This window comes from Phoca vitulina, unplaced genomic scaffold (genome assembly GCF_004348235.1).
Source record: "Phoca vitulina isolate PV1807 unplaced genomic scaffold, GSC_HSeal_1.0 scaffold15, whole genome shotgun sequence".
Classification (NCBI taxonomy): domain Eukaryota; kingdom Metazoa; phylum Chordata; class Mammalia; order Carnivora; family Phocidae; genus Phoca; species Phoca vitulina.
The window spans coordinates 25,301,652-25,317,695 of record NW_022589718.1 but is presented as its reverse complement, the minus strand read 5'-3'; the positions used below and the strand labels follow the sequence as shown (position 1 = coordinate 25,317,695).

Below are 16,044 nucleotides of genomic sequence, written 5' to 3'. Positions count from 1 at the left end.
AAACCACTGATTTAAAGCTACATAAAAATACTCTCCTGCCCATCTTCCCATGATGTTTTTCAATTCTCAGACTGTTTCACTTATGTATAATGTCACCCAAGGTCACCAAAGGACCAGGGTCCTTTGGAGCCCAATGCGGGACTCGATCCCAGGACCCTGAGATCATGACCTGAACCGAAGGCAGACACTTAACAAGTGAGCCACCCAGGCGCCCCAAACAAATACCTTTCTTAAGGAGAACTGCAAATGTCAGAAGAAGGGCTTGAGTCCAGAGCCTTCCACCAGGCTGGCATCCAGCTTCTGTAAGCAAGTCTCCTATGACACAAAAGAGAAGCCTCGAAACCAGAGAAACTTCCCAGGAGCTGCTGGGGAGCAATGGCGGGACTGCAGTGAGGAGAGCCCTTGGACACGCCCAGGGCACCGGGTGGGTGGCCATCTGAGACGTAAGGAATGCTGCAAGCAGGACCTGCCTGGCATTCTCCGGAGAGCAGGGAAAGAAAGCCAAAGAGTTCTCCTTCCATCACCCTTCAACATTGATATAAAGACATGTCACGTACAGCCACTTGGGAGAATGATAATTACAGTTTGCACTTGCCCGGTGAAGACATCCAGGCAATGTGAGGTGGCATGGACTTAAGAGAAGTTTCCATTCGGAAAAAAAAAAAAAAAAAAATCCTAAGGGAAGCAAGAGTTTTCCATTGGTCTTCAAACATTGATTTAATTTTGTTAAGTGAGTCCTCGGAAGCCATGATGAGCCAGGGACGTTTCCTGGTACGAGTTCAAGAAGGGGCAGGCTGGGCGGGACAGGCCTCAGTCAGTCGCCTCACTTGAGCTGATGGACACAAGACCCGCTGGCTAGGCCAGCCCAACCCTTCTGCAGGAACCGAGACAGAAGAGCCTTCTGTGGGTCCGGCTTCCCACTCATCCACTGGATCCAACAAGGCATGATACTCAGTTGACATGTGGCACAGAGAGAGCCCTAATTATGCCTGGAGCACAGGAACTCCTCTCCACTCAGGGCCCTGGGACGGGAAGGAGGGCCCATTTGTTTGAGAAACTGCACACAGAGAAGGTAGCTAAGTCCCGGGGTCCCCTCAGACGTTGTGTCCAAGAGAACACTAGTCTCAGAGGCAAAAAGTTCATCGTTCTAGGTACCAGCGGTGTCCGATGAGCTGGAGAATCTTGCACCCGCTTCACTGCTGCCTGTGTGGACCTCAGAGGGGATAAAGGAAGGATGGGAAGAGAGGAAAGGTACGCCCCCTTCTGTCACCAACACCACGGAGCATCTCCAAGAAGGTGCTAGAGAAAGCAAAAGGTGGCCACAGAGCCCTGACTCTGGGGACTCCATAACAGGATTCCCACCTCCGCGCAGAAACTCCAGAGGACGGCACAGTGCAGAAAGAAAACAAGCAACATTAGAAACTGTCTGTTCTATGCTTGTGCCCCATAGGTATTTGTTTTGTGACTTTATTATTCTATGTACCTTGCTGTGTTATTATTATTTTTTTATTTCTCAAGATAATGAAGATATCACTAGGGTCAAGACAGTTCATTTCCTCTTATACATAAGTATCTCCCACCTGCTCCAGAAAATGGCCTAGCGTGGCAACCTCTCCTTCTAGGAGAGGGACAGATGTGTAGAAGCCCCTCCCGGGTAATACACACCAAGACTCTCACCGTCCGCCCTGTGTGGGGCCCTGGCGCAGCCACTGACCAGCTACGAGGCAACTTCCACATAAGGGTCCCTTTGAGAAAGGTCCCACTGCGAATGAACAAAATCGCAGGGGGAAGAAAACCACTCTCCCTTGTCCCTTGCCAACAGAAGGCCAACCGCATGAGGACGCAGCGCTCCAAGCTCTTCCTCTGCCTTCGACGAGGTTAGGGTATCAGTGAAAACAAACACACCTGCAGGAAAGATTTAACCAAACTATCCAGACAGAAGGTGAAGAAGTAAGCGGTGGAGGGCTTCGGGAGGGAGAAAGCAGGATGGATGGGCCTGAGCGTGGAGGCAGGGCCTTCTAGAGAGCCTGCTGGAAGCAGGCAGAGACGGTGGGGGTGGGGAAACAGCCTGAGAGCCAGCCCAGGCTGGCTGGGGGGGGGGGGGGGGGAAGGGGTGGCTGGCTCGTTAGGAACCACGGTGCCACAAACCGGGGTCACGGTCACGCCGCCAGGGCTCAGGCTAAGCCGCAGCTGGCTGCAGAAGCTTGTCCCCCTGCAGCGGGGAGTCGTCCGCAGAGTATTATCCCGTGTCCCCACCAGGACGAGGCCTGGTGCGGGAGACAGAGAACAAGGCCCAGTCCTTGCTGCGCACAGAGGTCGCGACGATCAAATAGCAGTGACCTGGATAAGAAGGCTGAAGGGACACAAGGTTGGGTAGAGTTACTTACACCTCTCAAAATAGACTGCGGCTTCAGGGGGACTGATAAACTAGAGGGACGGCTTAGCCGCACGGGGTAAGTGGGAGACAGAACACAGACAGACCTCTCCCCACACAGAGGAGGGCCAGCCACTCACGGATGGGGACGCCTTTGAGTGTTTACCGATTTCAGCACGGAAATTAATTGTTTCATTTAATTGTCTGTGTCCCTAAAAAGCAGCGATGAAGGGAACCTACCAAATATCCTTAAGCGGTGGGCTTCCTCAAGATCAAATGGAGCCTCTGAAGAGCGTGGGACCCCATTGTGACCTCTAGATGTCGTCAGCTCTGTGGGAGACCTCGGTGGTGGGGCAGGAAGCGACATGTGAGACACAGACAGGGTTGAAGGATTAAGCTCATTGTAGGTGGAGGGAAGAGGGCGGGCTTGGTGACAGCCGTGGGACAAGAGCTAGAATAACACCCAGAGTTTAGGTAACAACAAGAGGAGGTGGGTGGCCCTAGGAAGTTACAAACAAAGAAATCCAACAAGTTGCAGAGGACTGTTGAAAAATGACGCTGTGTTCAAAGGGGAAGGAAGAAAAAGAGATGGTCTCATCCAGCTATTACCTACTTCCAACAAGTGACACGAGTTTGGGGTCTCTATTTTCCCCTTGTGTTTTGTTTAAATTTTATTATGAAAATGTCCACATGGATTCAAAGGTATACAGAATAGCATAAGAAGGCACAATGTGCCCCTAATCCCAGCTTCAGCTTTAATCATGATCAATGTTTTGTGACCACTGTCTCCTTTTACACCCATTAAAAAAAAAAAAAAGATTTTAAAGCAAATCCCACACATCTTCTCATTCAGGTGACACTTCGGAGGCCCACCCAGCACGATGCTCCTTCAGCTCTGCGAATGGATCTGCTGGGAGTCACGCTGACTGACACATTCCCTGCATCCTGCCAACTGACTAAAGGTTTCAACAAAGAAAGCCAACCTAAATATTGACACAAAGTGCCATACCCAGCATGGTATTTAATTGTCACACAAGGAAAGGTCCATAAGTCCAATTTGAGAATATTTACTGTGTATGCACTCTATATCAAACATTGCTCCAGCCTCGGGCGACACAATAGTGAATAAAACAGAAAAAATAAATAAAATCTTTGTCCTAGGGACGCATAGGGTGGCTCAGTCAGTTAAGCATCTGCCTTCAGCTCAGGTCATGGTCCCAGGGTCCTGGGATCGAGCCCCACATCGGGCTCCCTGCTCAGTGGGGAGTCTGCTTTCCCCCTCTCCCTCTGCCCCTCCCCCTCCTCATGCTCTTTCTCTCTCTCTCAAATACAAAATGAAATATTTAAGAAATAAAAAATAAATAAAATCTTTGTCCTAATGAGGCTTCTACATTGTTAAGTTTTGGTCCAAAGTCAAAATATACTCTGGATTTAACATGACTCTTCGGACGTCTGAGGCCAATTTGACGTGAATCACAACCTAGTTTTGCAAAGCAGTTTTGATCCCCCCTTAACTGACAAACTGAGTTCTCCCTCTCTCTCTCTCTCTCTCTCTCTCTCTCTTTTTAATGGCATTTATAGGTATCTTGCCACGCTGATGTAGAGAAGGAGTTAATTTTCTGGTTCTCTAAACTTTTTAAAATGCATCCAAAATAATAAATAAATGTGTGCTTAATATGTAAATGCACTCATCTATGAACTCTAGACATTTGCAAATATTTTCTGAACATTGTAAAATATACATATATGAATTTAAGCTAAAAAATAAATATCTACAGAAGTTCTAATACGTCCACTCTGCACGGTGGGTGGTCTACCCCCACTGCAGGGCACGTATGCCCCATTTTGGAGACTACTACTGAGCAGTACCTAAATTCTCTGGGCGCCTGCCTGGCTAGAGTCTGTCAGTTCCTGAGTATGAGAGGCAATAAATAAAAGGGCTAACTGGAGCACCCTGAAAAGCTCGCCACAGCTAGGGGGCAGCGTAACAGTTGCGGCCAAAGCCCACACACAGACTTCCCACCTAAGAGGGAGACAAAGATACTCAACGTTGCCCATGAGGGCAAGAAGTGTTCTGGAGAGGACAGGACATTGCCAGTGACGTCACTGGCCAAGCGTGAGAGCCCAAATGGACTGGGCCAGTTAATCTGGAGGAAGGAGAATCAAGACCTGAGGGCCACGGCCGACCACGAGGCTGGCCTCATCTGAGGAGGCCTCTTCTGGGGAGCCCCTAGCTTCAGCCCCTGCCTCAAGGGCCAAGGGTCTTCAGTCAGCCTACACTCTAGAGAGGTGCTGGCATTGGTGGTGCTTATCTCTGAATCCTGTCCGGAGAGGAAAACACTGGCTGGCTCTGGCTTCGGAGTCTAGCCTGCCTGGGCTGCCAGCCACACCTCTGGATCGCGGTTCTGTCCTCTGGGAGGTGGTTGGCTGGACGGCTTGACAGGCAAGTTCCCTGCCAGCTCCACAATCCGGGGTACCTCAGAAGCTTGCCTGAGCCACAATGTGGGTAAGTGTCCCTACAGAAGGAACAAATAGCTATCTGACCATTTCACTAGTAAGACAGAAACGAGGTATGGTTTTAAGGAGAAAAACCAGGTAAACGAAGACTACAGTACAGTTACGTAAGATTATCTGGAACTTGACACTGATCTGCCTGCCTCCCACATCCTGCAAAGCCGCAACCACCTGCTGCTCGAAAATCTCTGAAATACCCTGAAAGAGATACCCCAGACGGACCCCTAGCCACTAAGTTCAACCCGATGAAAGTTCAGGCTCTGGTCTAGTGATTTTTGATGCCTTGATCATAATACACAAACCTGGAACATTTAAATGTGTATTCTTGTCAGTGACCCCCTTCTATAGGACACCTGACCATCTGAATGTCTCCTGGTCTCAACCAACCATCAGATGATACTAAGTGCTTACTCACGGTAAGGTCCCATGTTAAATGCTGCTGAAAACACACAAATGACAATGACTAGGTCTATTAAATGCCCAGGGCCTAGAATGTAGCTGAGGAGCCTATGTGAGGGAGCAAGATATGTTCACATGAGAGGCAGATGAAGGAGGGAGGGAGGGGTGCTATTCCAAACAATGAATAACCAGTACAGCCAGGCATCAACCTGGGAAAGAAGTAGGCCACTGGCCCAGAACAGGCTCAGGAGATCCTTGGATGGACCAGGCACTAACTCTTCCAAATCTGATTTAGGGGTGGGGGCACTTTGGGGTGGTACTTATTTCTGACCAATATGGGAGTGTTTCGGCATTTTATCCATCCTTGTGGCTGCTGTGCGCCCCAGCTAACTGAAGGTCAGCCTAGGGCTCCAGTGAGTGATCTGGAGTTTCTAAGGAGCAGGGCTACGAGGAAGGAGGGTGCAATGAGGAATTGCAGACAGGTCATGCTAAACACACAGGGTCCATGAGGCCCTTCCAGGACGTAGGAAGGCCAGTCAGGCAGAAGAGAGAGCTCATGGAAAGGGTCTTGGGATGCGGAGATCTTGAATGCAACCCTGTGCTTCCAGAGTCTGCTTTCCAGAAGTCCCAGGATGTGGCACGGGAACAGCAAGTTGGAAGCAAACTCTAGAAGTTCCCAAGAGCCAAGCTAAATAAAGACTTGGGGCTTTCTAGAGGAAGCCCTGGAAGGCTTCTGAGCAGAGGAGGGATTCAATCAGAGTTCTGCATTAGGAAAAGTAATCACCCTCCCTCTTTTTTTTTTTTTTTTTTTTTATAAATGAAGGGTCTCTGCTAAACCAGAGGTGACGTGCTATGGATTGGCAGTGACGCCGAGGAGAAAAAGGAAGAAAGGGTATGTGTTGTGCAATACTGTACAGAGAGTAAATTAGGAAAAGCAGATTGCAGGGCACAAATCAAGGAGTACATCGAGATCCGGTCATTCCCCGAACTGGCCCAGGAACAAACTCCACCGTGTGCCATGGCCAAAGGGGAACACAGGTTGTGTAACCTGGGCTAAGTCATCCATCTCCCACACAACAGGTCTGCCCAGGGAGCAAGTTAGGCTATTTCAGTGTTCTGGGGGCCTGGGGTCATTTGGAAGTCCCTCAGACCGGGGTGACCGAGGAAGCGAGCATACATGTGTGAGCTGGGGTTCCCTCCCCTCCCCACTTCGACCGTGGCAGCCCTGCTTTTGTACGCTATCTTGGGGTTCTGCCTAAAATTTTACTGGAAAAAAGGCACCCGTACCCACTAGACGATACCACCATTGTGCCTTCAAACCCTGAAAATTCACTATTCTGTTCTCTTGTCGAAAACATGCTGAGAAAGTCTGTTTCTGGTACAAAGTACCCTAAGATATGCAGCAGAAAGCAAATCTGTGTGTCATGGCGAGGCTGATCTCTTCCTTAAGTGAGTGGCGCTTGACCATCTCTGCTAAGCCTTGGTCCCTGTTCCCAGCCATGCACCCTCTTCCTTCCACACACCTGATGCATTAACCATGCGCCTCAACTGTTCGCCCGTCTTAGGAGACCCACTTCCAGGGCAGGCAAAGCCTTTTACTCTTTAATTCTCCAGAAAGTCGTAGCTGTGTAGCAGGTGATCTTGCCGCTCACCAAACCAAGCTGAACCAAAATTGTTGTCATTTTCAGCACTCTGGTGGTATAAGACGGAGTGTAAAAGTGAGAAATATCAGGGAAATATCAAGGAGCAGTGACATGGAAAAAGAATCCGCTCTGTCCTCAGTCTCGCCACTAGCTGGGTAACCTGGAACTTTCCAGACACTCCTGGACTAGGAAACTTTCAAGCTCTAGGGAGGCAGCCGAGCCAATTAATTAGGAGCTCTGACCCTGAAGCCTGACTGTGTAGGTTCAAATCCTGGTTTGGGCGACTTAAGCCCTGCACCTGTTTTTATATCTTTTGTAAAATAGGGATAATAGTAGGACCTCCCTTGCAGGGTTGTTGGGAAGATTAACTGAGTTAAACATGAGAACCACTGAGAACGGGGCCTTGTGGGGTTGGCTGTTATCACCACCTATCATGCCCTGAGCCTGTCCCTGCCCGGGCTATGGCCACAAGATTAGTCAGCTGATAACTGCCCTGCTTTGTAGGTGACAGCTGAGCCTTGAGGGAGAAACTAGTCTCTGCAGCAACTTTCTCTTTACTCTAGTTATTAAAAGAATAAATGGTATTCGAGGTATCTGGGCCTTAGATATACAGATATTTCTCTCATAACAGACCTGAGGGGGGAGGTACCCATTTTTTCCACAGCCAAAACTGTGCACATGGACAGATAATACATTTATCAGAAGGCCTTCCAGAATGAGGAAAGGGTATAAACAGCAACCCACATTTCCTCCTTTGATGCCCTAATTTTTTCCATTTCTCTCTCCAGACCATGAAATCCTTATTTCAACAGCTTCGGACTAGAATACATGAACCCAAAAGTCCATTAAAATCATTCACCAACAAAAATAATTTTCAGGGGGCGCCTGGGTGGCTCAGTCGTTAAGCGTCTGCCTTCGGCTCAGGTCATGATCCCAGGGTCCTGGGATCGAGCCCCACATCGGGCTCCCTGCTCAGCAGGGAGCCTGCTTCTCCCTCTCCCACTCCCCCTGCTTGTGTTCCCTCTCTCACTGTGTCTCTCTCTGTCAAATAAATAAAATCTTAAAAATAATAATAATAATAATTTTCAAATCATTGTCAATTTCAACAGTTTTAGAGCAGAACATGCCCTAATTTTTAAAAAAGATACATTTAAATATATGAGAAGCTTGTCAAACTGTTCTGAAATAGTTATTCTTAAATATCCAACAATATTGGATTGAGCCTGGGCGGCTCAGTCAGTTGAGTGTCCAACTCTTGATTTCAACTCAGGTCACGATCTCAAGGCCCTGGGATCAAGCCCCAGGTTAGGCTCCGCACTCAGCAGGGAGTCTGCTTGAGGATTCTCTCCCTCTGCCCTTCCCCCTCCACATACACACACATGCGCCCTCTCTCTCTACAATAAATAAATAAATCTTAAAATATATATATATCCAACAATAGGAGAAGGGTAAATAAATCGGGACATATCCCATATACCACATTATGCAATCATCCTCAAAACTCATTTTTTGAGGAGCAGGTAACAACATGGAAAAATGTTCACCATATAACTTAGGTGATTCAAATTAAGTTATTAAAATTTTTATCTTCAATTAAAACTATATGCTTAAAGTAAAAAAAAAAAAAGTTTAGAAAAACACAGATAGGGGGGTGCCTGGGTGGCTCAGTCGTTAAGCGTCTGCTTTCAGCTCAGGTCATGATCCCAGGGTCCTGGGATGTAGCCCCAGGTCCCCAGGTCGGGCTCCCTGCTCAGTGGGGAGTCTGCTTCTCTCTCTGCCTCTCTCCCCGCTCATGCTCTCTCTCTTTCAAATAAATAAATAAAATCTTAAAAAAAAAAAGCTCTCAGAGCCCCTTTAAGTATGACAATGTTTAAAACTAAATTCAGCCACTGGCAGCTTCAGATCAGCTCTGTTCGCTGAGATGTAATCTCCAGGAGTGAGTGTCAAAGAAAAGTGACCCTAAGATGTTTGTCTGCCTAAGCTGGAGTGATAACCTTCAGTAAAAACTCTGGCACCTTCAGTCTGTCTCCTCTGACTGACCTGCCCGTGAGAGAGCAAGGCTTGAAGACCAAGATTTCAGGTTAGGCCACAGGATACCAACAGCTTGGAGCTGCCTTAAAGGAAGTTCCTCTGTATTTTTTAACACAAGAGTCTAACCTATTGCATCATCCAAACAATACTGTTCATAAAACATTATTAATGGATCCTAACTCAACAGAATTTGGATATAAGAGAGAGTAAGTGCAAAAGAATAATGGACATATGCTTTATGCGGCGAACTTGCATAATAAATTCAGCAACTGACCTTAAAAATTATATATTCATCTCAGGTTACTGAGTATCAACAGAAATTACTAGTATTCTTATAGTCTTGCCCTTTCCAGAAAAGTGAAACTTGAAGAGAGAGAAGAGAAATCCCTAACTATGATGACAAAACAATCTGATCTTTCCCCGGCCCCTCCTCTGAACACGTCTGTTTTCCACAAGACAGCTACATCAAAAACGAAAGATGGAGTAAGGCCTGGACATGAGGCATGACACTGTGGCATTCGGGGACACTTTCAGTTCTTTCAAACTTCATTCAAAAGATAGCTAGCTATGAAAACTCTACCTCTGTGATACAAACAGAAACCCGTCCCTACCTGCATTTGTCCAAAGTAGTTATCTCTTAAATGGCCCAAATTAAAACGCCCAGAGATCTCTTTTTAGTCAGGCTGCCTGCAAGAATAATAAAAGTACTGCCAAAATATGCGTAACAGAGACAGGAAGGAAATAGGTCAAAATGCTTATAATTGTGAGGGAAGGGTGATAAAAAAAAAAAAAAGTCTTCTCTGTTTACAGTAAATGCAGAAAACAGATCTATAATATATGGTCTATAATATGTCTATATTATTTTAAGTGAGGAAGGGAGGTATGAGGTTTGCTTCTTTTAAGGATCTTCTTTTTCCAGTCACAGAATCTTAGCTCACGAAAGACTTTAGCCTAATGCAGTCCTTCCACAAATAAGGAGTCAAGTTTCAGACTGGGAAGGGATTCTCCCAGTTGAGTGAGGACACGAAAGAACGTCTCCATAGACTGGCTCCACGGTGATGGGAAGCAAGTTTTCCTTTAAAAGTTCGACCTCCTCGACCCCACTCATCTGCCAATCTAACCTGCCATCTCCACTTGAAAGTGCAGAATCAACCAGAAATTTTTGACTGACGTTTTGTTTGTGTTAAGCAAATAACTGTTTACACTGAGATAATCACAGGTGAAATTTGTGTCGGAAACTGTGAGATGTCATGCTTTTCTCATGCTAAGCAAAGACAAAAAATAAATAAATAAATAAAAGGAAGGGTATTGACAGTCGAGGGCACTTTGGATACTCCTGCACCAAGAAGATGCTTTTTTTTTTTTTTTTAAGGGTCAACTTTAAAAGGCAAAGAGCACTTTTATAATGGTCTTAATTAAGCTCCATAACCTTGAAAGTAGGTGGACCGGGGCAGGGGTCTGAGATTCTAACATACACACTGATTATGATTAGCGTCTGTCTCTAGGTTCTAGTCCACGTGTCCATTCAAGTCATTTACCACCACTCTTCGTCTACGCTGCAAGGAGATAGATATCGTTTCTGCTTCCTAATTTCAAGACACCAGGCTTCGTACACCAATGACTCCAACACGGCTATGTGCCGCGGCTATGGGCACTCCTCTGGAGACACCGCGAGAATTTCTACATTTGGCAACCGGCTTTTGATGCTGCATTTGACCCTCCTGCACGCGCTCCGCGCAGGGGCCACCATCACGCCGAGGTAGCAGGACCGTCCGGCTCCGATGCTTCCAGGCGCGGTCCGAGAGCGCCTCAAAAACCCCTCCACGGGGACAGGAGGGACGCCCGTGGCCGAGACACCACCGGCCCCAGCCCCGCGGGATCATCCCTCGCATCTGAAGCTCGGGGTCCGGCTTCTGGGCCGGGCCGGTCCCCGCCGCCACACAAACAGGAGGCCGGTCCCGCGGCGCGCGTCACCCGGACCCCGCCGTGCACCAGCCCCGCGCCCGCGCAGCCCGCGGGAAACGGCGGCGGGGCATCCCCGGCTCAGGCACAGGAAGCGGCGGCTGCTCGGGCGGCCCGAAGGCCTCCGCTGCCGCGGGAAGGGGAGCCGAGCGCAGAGGCCGGAGAAGCAGAACGTCGCCGAGAGCCGAGGGGAGGCTCACGCGTCTCCGCTGCGGCCGCCGCCTCCCGGGCTTGGGCCGGCGGGGCAGCCTGAGCCCCCGCGCCTCCGCCGAGACCACCGGCGCCACAGCCGGAAAGGACGCGGCTCCCCGCGGCAAGAGCACTCACCTCGGCTGGCCGGGCCGCTGCGCCGCAGGCTGTCACAGCAGCCCACTGCCTGTCCAGCCCCGGTTCCGGATGCTATTTAAGGGCGCCGCCGTAGCCACTGCGCCCTGGCTGCGCCCCAGCCTCTGCCGCCGCCGAGCCAAGCTGCTGCCGGTGCGCCGGCCACGCCCGCCCCGCAGGCCCCGCCCCGTCCGCAGGCCCCGCCTCCGCCAGCAAGCCCCGCCCCCGACGCGCGCCCGCCTCCCGTCTGGAGAAGCGGAGCTGGGCTGCCTGCTGGCGGGTGCAGGGAGGCGGCGAGCAAACTCAGCAAGAGTCGCTTCGCGTGCCCTCGCTTTCGTAGCGAATCTGTGGAAGGGCAAAGAGTATATTCAAGGGCCTCAATCTAGAAGCCCGGCCGGCCCTGGGGTCCCGTTGCTACGGGGACCGGAAGACGCCCTTTTGCGTCTTCCACTCCCAATTGCCTGCCTTGCTCACTGACTTCTTGGCGGACCGGGGCGGGGGCGCATTACAGCGGAATGCAGACCCAACGTTACTCAAGGGCAATATCCACCTGCCAAATTCTTAGGGCCTGTGTATCTTACTTAGCCCTGGCTGTGGTTCTGAGAGTTTCTGCATCCGTGCGATGCCCATTTGGCATGAACATTTTCCAGGTCCTATCCCAAATGTTACTTTTCCTCCTAACACCTGAGGCCTGCCAGTGTCCTTAATCCCTAATAACGGTTCGGGTTACGGTGGTACTTGCGCCCAGTATTGGGAGGAGGGCTACTATCTAGTACTTCTTTGAATTTGAAGAATGAGAAGCATTATTGCGATGATAAACCCCTCTGATAACAACAGCTACAGTTTATTGAAACAGTTCACACACATTGTCTTCTAGAATCTTCATCATAACCCCATGAGGTGGATGCTGACATGATTCCCCTTTTACAGATGAGGGAGAAACTGAGGCACAGAGGCTGAATGCTAGTGCGGGCAAAACCGCACTTGGAACTCACGCAGTCGGCTTCCAGAGCATGCACATAATAACCACCGGACTACATTTTGTCCTTACGTTTTTGTGAGCCTGTGCTCACTGGAGGCCACAAGCATATCAGGTTGACTTGAGCAAGTAATATCCTAAGGACTTTCCTCCCAAAGTGTGCCGGGCACCATAGGACAGTGATGGTGAGGGCAGCCCACACTCCAGTGGCCTCTAGCAGCTCAGTGCTCTAAGACTCCCTTCTACACAGAGACTGCCGAAGATTAAAAAGGGACTCCACTTTCCTTTCTGTTGGTTTCCATTTGGATAATCCTTGGTTTCTCTGCTCAGGTCTCTTCCTCCTCACCCGTGATTTCATCATTTTAGCCTCTTCATTTTTCTCTTGCTTCTCCAACCCCTTCAGTCCTTCAGCCCCTCCTTAGGCACTTCAAAGTTGTCTGCCGTAGTGGTTTGTCAGGGCTGCCATTCTGAAGGATCACAAAGCAGGTAGCTTAGACAATAGAAATGTATTGTCTCATAGTCCTAGAGGTTGGAATTTCAAAATCAAGATGTGGACAGGGTTGGTTCCTTCTGAGGGCAGCGAGGGAAGAATCTGCTTCAGGCATCTCTCTTTGGCTTGGAGAAAACGGTCTTTTCCCTATGTCTCCTCACCTGGTTTTCTCACTGTATGTGTCTGTCTCCATATTTCTTCTTCTTATGAGGACACCAGTCCTAGTGGATTAGGGTCCACCATAAGAGCATTAACTTGATGCCTTCTGTGAAGACTCTATCTCCAAATAAGGTCACATTTTGAGGTACTGGGGGTTAAGACTTCAACAAATAAATTTGGGGAGAGGATGGGATGCAATTCAACCCACAACATGTGATAGCTGTCACTGACTGTCTTCCCTAACCCTTCCCCCTCCAAGACACTTTTCTCCTCATCGGTATGCTCTTCCTTGGTTTCTAGCCCTAATGCAGGTAACTGACCACCTGAGAGTGGGAAAAGCACACAACCAGGGATTACATCTCAATTCCTACTCTCTCTGGTAAAGCTGTTGTGTGACTTAGGGCAGCAAGTTCAGGTTTCTCCTCTGGAAATAAAGGGACTAGATGAAATAATTTCTCAGGTCCCTTACAGTGCTAACACTTAAAAAAAAAAAAAAAAAACTTATCTCCCTAATCATTTCAGAAAGTTTCACAATGTATGGGGTTGTCCCATAACCATGAAATAAAGACTTTGAAGGTAGGCAGTATTGCACAGTGGTTAAAAACATAGGCTTCAGAGTTGGGCATTAAGCCCCATCTCATCCTCTGTAAGACAAGAATAATGGTACCCACCTTAGAAGGGTGTCAGCCCATGGCCTCAGTTTTCTCATTAAATGAAGGTTCCAGACTCCATGGTTGGGGGTTTCATTTTGTGACTCGGGAAGACGTAGGAACACAGTCTTAAGTCTCTTTTCCACCTACTTTTTTCCCCAAACGTTTCTGTAGCCACCAGAACAAAAGCCAACTGGATGTTGCAGTGGAGTAAATCTCCTAATGGAAGTTTGAGTCTCTGATCAGTTGTTCTCGGCCCCATTTTGGCTTGATTTAAATGTTGTGGCTAATTCTGGCTAGATCCAAATCTATTGAACACCGATTGAACCATCTTCTAGAGAAGCTAAAGAGAGTCAAGGTCCTTTTTGGGACAAGCTGAGGGACAGGTTGACCACGATCTTGTCTCAAAAGCTCCCCTTGTGATTGCCAACTGTAGAGTTGTGACTATTATAGATCTTCTGTGTCTACTGCTTTTGAGCATGGTCATCTGAAGATTAGCCACATCAATTAATAGTGGCCAATGTGCCTTTAATTCCAGGATAGTTAAAGAAAGGGTTGGCATCAATGGCTGGGTGCTCCTCACTCAGTCTGTTTTGAGGCTGCATCTACGTTAGGCATGTATCCATCTCCCCCATGAAACTGTTAATGCCTAGAGAGCAGGCACTGTGTGCCATGAATCTCAGATTTGCTGGGCTTCCAGCAATAGGGAAAAAGGATGTTTCCACCAAACTGACACCGTTCTATAACTATTGGTGATTATCACATGGTCTCCAGTGGCCCTCATTGAAGCCATAGTCCTCCCTTCTCCCATATCCCTTTTATTGTTAACGTGCATTTGATTCTCTGATTTCATTAACTTTATGAGGGCGAGTTAGTCTACAGCTCTCTAGGCAATAACTTCCACGGGTGTACCCCTCTTCCCACTGGGAGGCTCCCAGAGGCTCTCCGTGGCTCCTGTCCAGCTGGATGGAAATACTTGCAGGTTAAGAGCAAAGGCTTGGAGTCAGACTGCTTGGATTCAAATTCCACAACTCACTGGTTCCTTGGTCAAGAAACCCTCTAATCCCTAGCTTTCTTTCTTTCCTTTTTTTTTAAGATTTTTATTTATTTATTTGAGAGAGAGAGAGAGAGTGACAGAGAAAGCATGAGCAGGGGGAGGGGCCAAGGGAAGAGGGAGAAGCAGACTCCCCACCAAGCAGGGAGCCTGACACCGGGCTCCACACGGGGCTCTATCGAAGTACCCCAAGATCATGGTCTGAGCCGAAGGCAGACACTTAACTGACTGAGCCACCCAGGCACCCCTAATCCCTAGCTTTCCTATCTGCCAAGTGAGTATAATATTGTATGGCAACCAATCTAAGTCACAATCCTTTGTAAGATGAATCATTATTTTATGTATCTCTGAGAAAGAAAAAAAAATGCTCCACATTATAATTACAACATCACAGTTGAGAGATGCACCCTATGTTGCTTAGCTTTTACTGCATAGCAAATCACCTTAAATCTTAGTGGCTTAACGTCTGCCTTTGACTCAGGTCATGATCTCAGGTCCTGGAATCGAGCCCCTGCATCTGGCTCCCTGCTCAGCAGGGAGCCTGCTTCTCCCTCTCCCTTTGCCTCCCCTGCTTGTGCTCTCTTGCTCTCTCTCTATCAAATAAATAAATAAAATCTTTAAAAAAAAAAAAGAAAATAAAATCCTGTATCTGATTCCTGAATAAACACTGGGATAGATATGGATAGATAGGTAGATGATGATGATGATAGATAGACAGGTAGATAGATAGATAGAGATGGACAAAGAGATAGATATGCTTGGAGTATAGTGGGCCTTTTGGGGACCAAGTGTCATCCTCGATCCAAGAAAGGATGATTATGTTTAAAAAAAAAATGGGGGGTGGTGGTGAGTTGCTCTGTGAGATAACTTAGTACCGTGCTTGGCCCCCCATGAATGCTCTATAAATACTATTACTTTTGCTTCTCTTTGGAAAGTCTTTGTAGCTTACGCTTCTTTCTACCTGCAACCCTGTAAAGTCTTATTTATCATCCAAAACCTAACTCAGGCATCCCTTTCTCTAGGACACACACACACACACACACACACACACACACACACTGTGTTGTCCCCAGAGCGGTGCTAGCCTGCTCTGGTCGCCTGTTGTAACTAACAGGTTATCACTTCTGTGCTTGTAGGCCCATGGGCCTGGCTTTGAGCTCCCTGACGGCGGATATTCTGTGCCTAGCCATCTCCTACCCTCATGCCAATCCAACGCCTGACACGCGATACACGTTTATTCAACTGAACTGCTATGTCCCCTCCAATAGACCTGCTTCTCGTTCCCCTAGATATAATTGTTCTTTCCTCTGGAGGTGCTCCCACAGCTCTTTGTAATGTTTCCGTCATAGGACTTGTCACATTCAGGTGTGATTACTTGTTTGTGTAACACTCACATGGATAGAATGTGGCTTAGTCTCCTTTATATCACACAGAGACACACACCCCCCTTTCCCTGCACTATGCC

At 48.2% G+C, this 16,044-nt stretch overlaps 1 protein-coding gene across 3 annotated transcripts in view; it reads right to left on the bottom strand.

Moving 5' to 3' along the window:
* The window catches only part of ACSL1 (acyl-CoA synthetase long chain family member 1), a 69,933-nt gene extending 58,531 nt beyond the window's left edge, over positions 1 to 11,402 (bottom strand). For all 3 annotated transcript variants that reach the window (XM_032413648.1, XM_032413654.1, XM_032413653.1), the window contains exon 1: positions 11,251 to 11,402. The gene's annotated coding sequence lies outside the window, so the exon portion shown is untranslated. The remainder of the gene's footprint in view (positions 1 to 11,250) is intronic.
* Between the last annotated feature and the right edge of the window lie 4,642 nt (positions 11,403 to 16,044).